This window comes from Lycium barbarum, chromosome 1 (assembly GCF_019175385.1).
Source record: "Lycium barbarum isolate Lr01 chromosome 1, ASM1917538v2, whole genome shotgun sequence".
Classification (NCBI taxonomy): Eukaryota; Viridiplantae; Streptophyta; class Magnoliopsida; order Solanales; family Solanaceae; genus Lycium; species Lycium barbarum.
This window is the reverse complement of record NC_083337.1, coordinates 137,988,665-137,997,397: the sequence shown is the minus strand read 5'-3', so window position 1 is coordinate 137,997,397 and position 8,733 is coordinate 137,988,665. Positions and strand designations below refer to the sequence as shown.

At 30.4% G+C, this 8,733-nt stretch overlaps 1 long non-coding RNA gene across 2 annotated transcripts; it reads right to left on the bottom strand.

Moving 5' to 3' along the window:
- Positions 1-810: 810 nt before the first annotated feature.
- On the bottom strand, positions 811-3,349 carry LOC132639370 (uncharacterized). Of its 2 annotated transcripts, XR_009582105.1 has the most exons (3): positions 3,188-3,335; positions 2,869-2,923; positions 811-2,606 (listed from the first exon to the last, which is right to left on the bottom strand). It is a non-coding gene; the product is annotated as an uncharacterized LOC132639370 (long non-coding RNA). The 2 variants fall into 2 exon arrangements; XR_009582104.1 differs by lacking the exon at positions 2,869-2,923 and having other exon boundaries at positions 3,188-3,349.
- Between the last annotated feature and the right edge of the window lie 5,384 nt (positions 3,350-8,733).

Below are 8,733 nucleotides of genomic sequence, written 5' to 3'. Positions count from 1 at the left end.
AAAAACTTTCATTATTAGACTCAGTAGAGAAGTCATTTTCTTGATGTTTAAGAAACTTGTTTTCATATAAAAAATATTTTTCAAAATATTTTCTTCGTACCAAACACACCTTATATGTAGACTTTCTTGCTTCTTTTGTTTCTTATTAATCAAAAAAAAAATCACTTAATTGGCACAGAGGCGACAGAAATTGATCCCTAGTCTCTTATAAATAGCTCAACTTTCAACTAAGTGCATCATTTAATCTTTTGTAATATGTGTTCCAGTATGTAGTATTATACTAATTTTAGAAAATATATACATAAAATACCTAGTTTTACGGCAAGACCATGTGTTCACGTGTTCCAAAAATAGTGCCTAAAAATCGCCCCCAGGCACAGGATTTGTCGAAACAGAACGAGGGTGTTGCGGAAGTGAAGTAGTTGAGGTAGAACTATAAATCTCGTTCAACCGATGTGTTTATGTTTAAACTAGCAACGGATGCCCGTTCGCACGGGCCTAACATCAGATTTTACGTGAGAAAGGGAGCATTTAATGAGTTAACATCTTTTAAAGAACATCTACAAACATAGTTTCTTCGAGAAAATCATCCGCTACATATATTTTAAGGGTTGATAGACATATCAGAATTCTCATACCATATAGGAACGACAGGTGGAATAACTATTTTATCAACAATCCGAAAAAAAAAACGATCCTTAGATCGTTATCTAAGGGATGACTTCAGGTTTATCTTTAGGTGGTCTTGATTGCTTCATACTAACACTACATATAGAGTGTGAATCCTAAAAGCAGAAAAAAGTAGAATGATAAAAGGGAACTCAGCCATCATCATCATAATTGCATCTATAGTTGAAAGAAAATATGTTAACATGAATGGAGAACAAAGTTAGGAATTAAGCCTCAATTTTGTGCTCCTGTAGGAATGAAAGTAATAGAACGTGCAGGAGACATTATGCATCAATAAAACTAAGTTGTGTTGAACACCAGAGATGGAAGAAGAGCAATTATCCCCTTTCAGATAGGCCTAAATTCAAGAGTACATTTTGCAAAGTTTGAATTTGAACCTTTCACAAGCAAATGAAGATCTGCTCAAATGCAGAGCTGTAGTTCAACACTACCTGATAAAAGAAAGACAGGAGCAGAGGAGAACTGGTAGTTACGAAAGATATGGGAATACAGGCGGGTAATTATTATACAACACGTGAGTATCCACTTTTCTTTTGTTCTCTCTATTTATGTGAATAAATTACACAGGGAAGGCTGAAAATGAATCTCATTGTTGGTGTTTTTCCCAACTATCAACCAACATAACTAAAACCATTGAAGAACCTTGACTATTTCAACTAAAGCAATCTGCTATATGTTGTCTCTTCCATGCTTTTAAAAATTAGTATAAACTATATATAAAACAATGATATGAGAAAAGCACGAAATAGACTAACCTAATGGCCATTCTTCTTGCATCGAACTAATTGTCATATCTCAAGCTAGTGCCATTATCCTGTTAAGATTTCTTAGTCCAAGAGCAAGAACAAAACATGTGAAAAGATCATATATATTAGTACACACACTAATTTACAATCAACATAAGAGAAGATAAGTTATTTCCTTTCATATTAGCCAAGCTCAAGGAAATTTCTGAAGCTTACTAATTAGACCCCTCTGCAAAAGACATTTCCGACCTCTTTCCTCGCTCTATAAGGTCAGAGCTAGTAAAAGAAGGCAAAACTCCAGCTCTAAATACTTCATTATAAAATGTAAAGCTAGGCTGGCCTACAAATAGATTTCACTAAGCCATTGTCCAAAAAAAAAAAAAAAAACCTTCACTGATTGATGTTATATCTTGTGGCTCCACAAGCTATATGCTTATGGCATAACTTTCAGCGTCTAATAATTGTTACACAATTCATTAGTTTTCTGACAACTCAATCTTATAGGCTTACAACCTTTATATTTAAGATTTTACAGAAGGAAAAAGCATTAACTACGGAAAATAACAGACCAAAATCACTTTAAGATTAGGTCGACCCAAACATCTCTTCGCAACGATATGCAAGTTAGTATTTCAGTACACCGGTCTTGATGTCAATCCTAACATATAAACAACTAATCATAAAAGTATGGTGATTAAAGTTATCTAGAAATTTTGATACCATACTTCTCCATTTACCCCCTCCAAATAAGCAAAAGTGGTAAATCTTTGCCTTTATATAAGCAGATGATTAATCAAAAGTCAGAATGCATTTGTTGAGAGATGTACAAAGATAAGGCATGTCAGTGCACACACGTGCAACGACATATAAGTATATCCAGTGATTTAATTAAGACTATAATTTTGAATATGCAGTAATATCTCATTATGTCAATGGAAAGTATACAATGAGTAAGCGAAGAAGCTCCTTATTAACCATCCATTGTCCACCAAGAGAGAACGGGAAGAGTTCCCTAACCATCATTTGTCCACCAAAAGAGAAAGGGATGAGTTCCCTAACCATCAATAGTATATCAGGAATGCAGCCGTGACACGAATGCCATCCCAGACAGATCATCTAACATGGCCTATCCATCTTCAAGATCTTTATTTCTACTGCAGAGTGTGTGTTCTGTGCAAGCGCGAGCGTGCGTCAATATTTGAACATATATGGCTCCATTTTGAAGTTAATTTTAACTGTAATTGAACTGGTAGTGTTGTAGTTGTTACCATATGTAATATTCCTTTCCTTACTTAGACCATTCTAACATTTTCAATCTAGAACACTACCCCAAAAGTATTAAACCCCCCAAATAACAAAATCGCAATCACCAATTCATAAAAACAAAAAACAAAAAAGATCAAACGAATAAACATTTGAACTAAACAATTACCTTAAGAGTAAAATGAAATTAAATCCTTCTCTTCTTCTTTTATCGAAAATCAAACCTTCAGCATGAAATCAAAAGCAAATGAAATTAATTACCAGGATATGCTTCTTTACGGTATCTACTCGAGTCTGACACTGATTTAGCAGACAACAACCATGAAATTGCAAATTAAAAAGTTTGAAGAGAACTTTAAAAAAAAAAATGCACAGAAAGGAAAGAAGACGAAGAGGAGCAGTAGGAAAAGAAGCCCAACAAGTGGAACAAAACAATGAAGAAAATAGAGAAAAAGGTATGGGCAAAATTAATAGATAAAGGAACATACCTGGAGGCTGGAGCTAGAACACAAACAGCCTTGATAGCAAGACCAGAAACAGGGAGAAATCCTTTGGAAGTACAAAGAAAGCTAATCCACCTGTAGGGATATCCGGTGTGCTCAAGCAATTGAAAGACACGTCAATAAAACTAATAGACTGCCCAATCAAATAAGTCCAAAAATATAGTACAACCCTTATTTACGTTTTGTACCGTTAGATAATGCGGTGTTCGTAACCCCCAACTATTTAAATATGTGTCGGAGAATTAAAATTGAAATACATGCGTATATATATGAGAAGATAATAAATATATAGTATTATGATATATGTCCACGTGGGATTTATTAATTCTTAAAGAACGTGAAAAGACAAAAGTAAATAAGTAAAAATACACGGAGGAATTAAATTTATGTAGGAGAATTAAAATTAAACTGTATACATCTATACATGAGAAGAAAAAAAATAATCAGTAAGAACGTGAAAAGTCAAAAGTGAACAAGTAAAAGTGCACGGAGAAAATAAATGTGTCGGCGTATTAAAATTGAAATGCAGACGTCTATACATGAGAAGGGAATAAATATTAAGTACTGTGACATATGTGAATATTCAACAAAATCGTGAAAAGTCAAAAGTAAACAAGTAAAAGTGCACGAAGGAAATAAATATGTGTCGGAGAATTAAAATCGAAATGCATACGTGTATACATTGAGACTTACACCAATAAATATGAATATTATGGTAAAATATAGACTTTCTCTGTCCCATATTACTTGTCACTTTCCCTTTTGCACTCCGGTTAAGAAATCAGAAGTAAAAGATGTATTTTACTATCTTATACTTATCTCTCACCAATAAATACATTATAATCAAAATTGACTATTTTCAAGAACATTTATTACCAAGGGTAAGATGGGAAAGATTTAATTAATTTTATCTTATAATTTTATCTTAATTTTGTAAATGAACAAGTAATTTGGACATATATTTTTAACAATGTGGCCAAGTAATATGGGACGGAGAGGATGAGATGTAAAACATTTAATTAATTTTATTTTGGTTCTGTAAATAAACAAGTAATTTGGACATATATTTTTAGTAATATTGATACTTCATTTATGAACAAGTAAAAGTGCACGGATGAAATAAATATATGTCGGACAATTAAAATTGAAATGCATAGTTGTATACATGAGCAGAGAATAAATATTCAATAAAAAAATAGTTTAGTAATGTGGCCAAGTAATATGGAATGGAAGGAGTACTTCATTTATTAATTCTTAAAGAACTTGAAAAGTCAAAAGTCAACAAGTATAAGTGCACGGAGGAAATAAATATGTCGGAGAATTAAATTTGAAGTGCATACGTGTATACATGAGAAGAGATAAATATTCAGTACTATGACATATAACCACGTGGGATAAAAAAGTAGTTAGTTAAAATATACAATTTATATAGCTTGTGGTACAAATTTCTATTGTTGTGTTAGTCCTCTCTTCACACTTAGATATATTAGAAATAGAAAAGAAGAAAAATAGAAAATAGAAAAATAGACATATTTTTTTAGTAATGTGGCCAACAAGTATAAGTGCACGGAGGAAATAAATGTGTCGGAGAATTAAATTTGAAGTGCATACGTGTATACATGAGAAGAGATAAATATTCAGTACTATGACATATAACCACGTGGGATAAAAAAAATAGTTGGTTAAAATATACAATCTATATAGCTTGTGGTACAAATTTCTATTGTTGTGTTAGTCCTCTCTTCACACTTAGATATATTAGAAATAGAAAAGAAGAAAAATATAGAATAGAAAAATAGACATATATTTTTAGTAATGTGGCCAAGTAACATGGACGAAGGAAGTACTTCATTTTTATTAATTCTTAAAGAACGTGAAAAGTCAAGTATAGTAATGTAGCCAAGTAATATGGGACGAAGAGAGTATTTCATTATTAATTCTTAAAGAACGTGAAAAGTCAAGTAATGTGGTCAAGTAATGTGGGACGGAAGGAGTACTTCATTTATTAATTCTTAAATAACGTGAAAAGTAAAAAGTGAACAAGTAAAAGTGCACGAAGAAAATAAATATGTGCCGGATAATTAAAATTGAAGTGCATACATGTATACATGAGAAGAAAATAAATATTCAGCAAAAACGTGAAAGATCAAAAGTGAACAAGTAAAAGTGGCGGAGGAAATAAATATGTGTCGGAGAATTAAATTTGAAGTGCACACATGTATACATGAGAAGAGAATAAATATTCAGTACTATGACATATATCCACATGGGATTTATTAATTCTCAAAGAATGTGAAAAGTCAAAAGTGAACAAATTAAAGTGCACGGAGGAAATAAATTGGTATAGGAGAATTAAAATTGAACTGCCTATGTCTATACATGAGAAGAGAATAAATATTCAGCTAGAACACGAAAAGTTAAAAGTGAACAAGTAAAAGTGCACGGAAGAAATAAATGTGTCGGAGAATTAAATTTGAAGTATATACGTCTATACATGAGAAGGGAATAAATATTAAGTATTATGACATATGTCTATGTGGGATATAAAAATAGTTAGTTAAACTGTACAATTTATATAACTTATTTGTACAAGTATTCATTGCGTGTATAATTTTTAAAGCCCATGGTACAACCATGGGAAGCTGTGTTCGTCCCTTTACGACATTTCTATATAATAGAAACTAGTAATACATCACACGGGCCGAACATGTCTATTCACTTTAATTAGCCAGTCTTTAAGGTTTGTATTTTGAAAATAACTTTTAAAAATATTCTAATTGTTATTATATATAGCAAGATATACAAAATGTATTTTATGTACCATCACTTTAGTTATAATTAAAAAATGGAGTTTAAAATTTAAAAGCATATGATGGAATTAAGTCTTTGAGAGGGAAATAGTCTGACTTTTTTCTCATTGTCATGACAATGAAAGTTGTTCATCGATGTGAAAAAGAAAATTAGTAAGAATATGAGGGAAAATTAATATTTTGAAAAATGGAGTTTAAAATTTAAAAACATATGATGGAATTTGAGATGGAAAGAGTTGGACTTTTGTCTTATTATCATGACAATGAAAGTTATTCATCGATGTGAAAAAGAAAATTAGTAAGAATATGAGGGAAAACTAATATTTTGATTCTAGATTTTTTCTTATATGTATACCGACAAATTGATATTCATTTCAATTAATTAACTGTTCAGATCCAAACATAAGAACCATTGTTGTATATATTGAATTTTTTAAAAGCAAAACTAATAAAATATTTTTATTAAATTAATTAAAAAATATATTATAATTTTTTATATTAACAATTATAGATAAAAAGAATTGTTACAAAGAAATCAAAATTAGAAAGATATAATAATCAGGGAATGCAAATGAGAGTAAAATAAGTAAAGTATTGACAAAGAAGGAAAACGAGGATAAAAGTCAATCCCTCCCTTCACTTTTACTTGTCGACATTAAAAAAAGAAATTTTTGTTCTTCTTATTTTATCCTTCACACTAATTACTTTTTTTCAAATCATTTTCTTAGGCTATTGAGACTATAAACCAATAAATATGGATATTGTGATAAAATATATACTTCATTTATTAATTCTTAAAGAACGTGAAAAGTCAAAAGTGGACAAGTAAAAGTGCATGGAGGGAATAAATATGTGTAGGAGAATTAAAATTAAAGTGCACACATGTATACATGAGAAGAGAATAAATACTCAATACTGTGACATATATCCAAGTGGGATAAAAAAGTGGTTGGTTAAACTATACAATTATATAACTTTTGGTACAAATTTTCATTGCTATTGTTCGTCCTCTCTCCAATAAATACATTTTAATTAAAATTGACTATTTTTAAGAACATTTTACTACGGGTAAGATGGGAAAGATGTAATTAGTTTTATTTTGATTTTATACATGAACAAGTAATTTGGATATATATTTTTAGTAATGTGGCCTCGTAATACGGGAAAAGAAATTTTTGTTCTTATTATTAATTTTACCCTTCACATTAATTACTCATTTTCAAATCATTTTCGAAGGCTATTGAGACTTACACCAATAAATATTAATATTATGGTAAAATATATATATTCCCTCCGTCCCATATTACTTGTCACTTTTCCTTTTGTACGCATCTTAAGAAATCATAAATAAAAGATATATTTTACTATCTTACCCCTATCTCTCTCTAATAAATACATTTTAATCAAAATTGACTATTTTCAAGAACATTTATTACTAAGGGTAAGATGGGAAAGATTTGGTTAATTTTATCTTGATTTTGTAAATGAACAAGTAATTTGGACATATGTATATTTTAGTAATGTTAAGTATTTCATTTATGAACAAATAAAAGTGCACGGAGGAAATAAATATGTGTCAGAGAATTAAAATTGAAGTGAATATGTGTATACATGATGAGAGAATAAATATTCAGTACTATGACATATGTCCACGTGGATAAAAAAGTAGTTGGTTAAGAATAAATAAGAGTGCATGGAGGGAATAAATATGTGTCGGAGAATTAAATTTGGAGTACATACGTGTATACATGAGGATAGAATAAGTATTCAGTACAATGACATATGTCCACGTGGGATAAAAGTACAATTTATATAGTTTATGGTACAAGCATTAATTGCGGGTACAGTTTTTAAAGCTTTTGGTAGAAGCGAATGTTAAGTACTTCATTTATGATTAAGTAAAAATGCACGGAGAAAATAAATATGTGTCAGAGAATTAAAATTGAAGAGCATATGTGTATACATGAAGAAAGAATAAATATTCGAGAAGCAATGTTGAGTAATATTCGAAAAGCAATGTTGAGTACTTCATTTATGAAATAAATATGTGTCGGAGAATTAAATTTGAAGTGCATACGTGAATGTATGAGCAGTACTATGACATATGTCTACGTGGATAAAGAAGTAGTTGGTTAAAGTGTACAATTTATATAGCTTTTGGTACAAGCATTCATTGCGTGTACAATTTTAATGTTAAGTACTTCATTTATGAACAAGTAAAAGTGCACAGAGAAAATAAATATGTGTCAGAGAATTAAAATTGAAGTGCATATGTGTATACATGAGGAGAGAATAAATATTCAAAAAGTAATGTTGAGTACTTCATTTACGAACAAATAAAAGTGCACGGAGGAAAATAAATATGTGTCGGAGAATTAAATTTGAGGCGCATACGTGTATACATGAGGATAGAATAAATATTCAGTACAATGACATATGTCCACGTGGGATAAAAAAATAGTTGGTTAAACTATACAATTTATATAGCTTTGGTACAAGCATTCATTGCGGGTACATTTTTTAAAGTTTTTGGTACAAGGGGGGATAGTTATGTTCGTACCCCCACCGCAGTTATATATATTAGAAATAAGAAATATGACAACTAAAATGTCATCATAAAAAACAGTGTTTAGTGGCGCCTTGTATCATTATTAAGTCGCTACGAAATAACATTGCACATTTTCATGACAACTAAACACTAATTCCTCCGAATTAAAAATA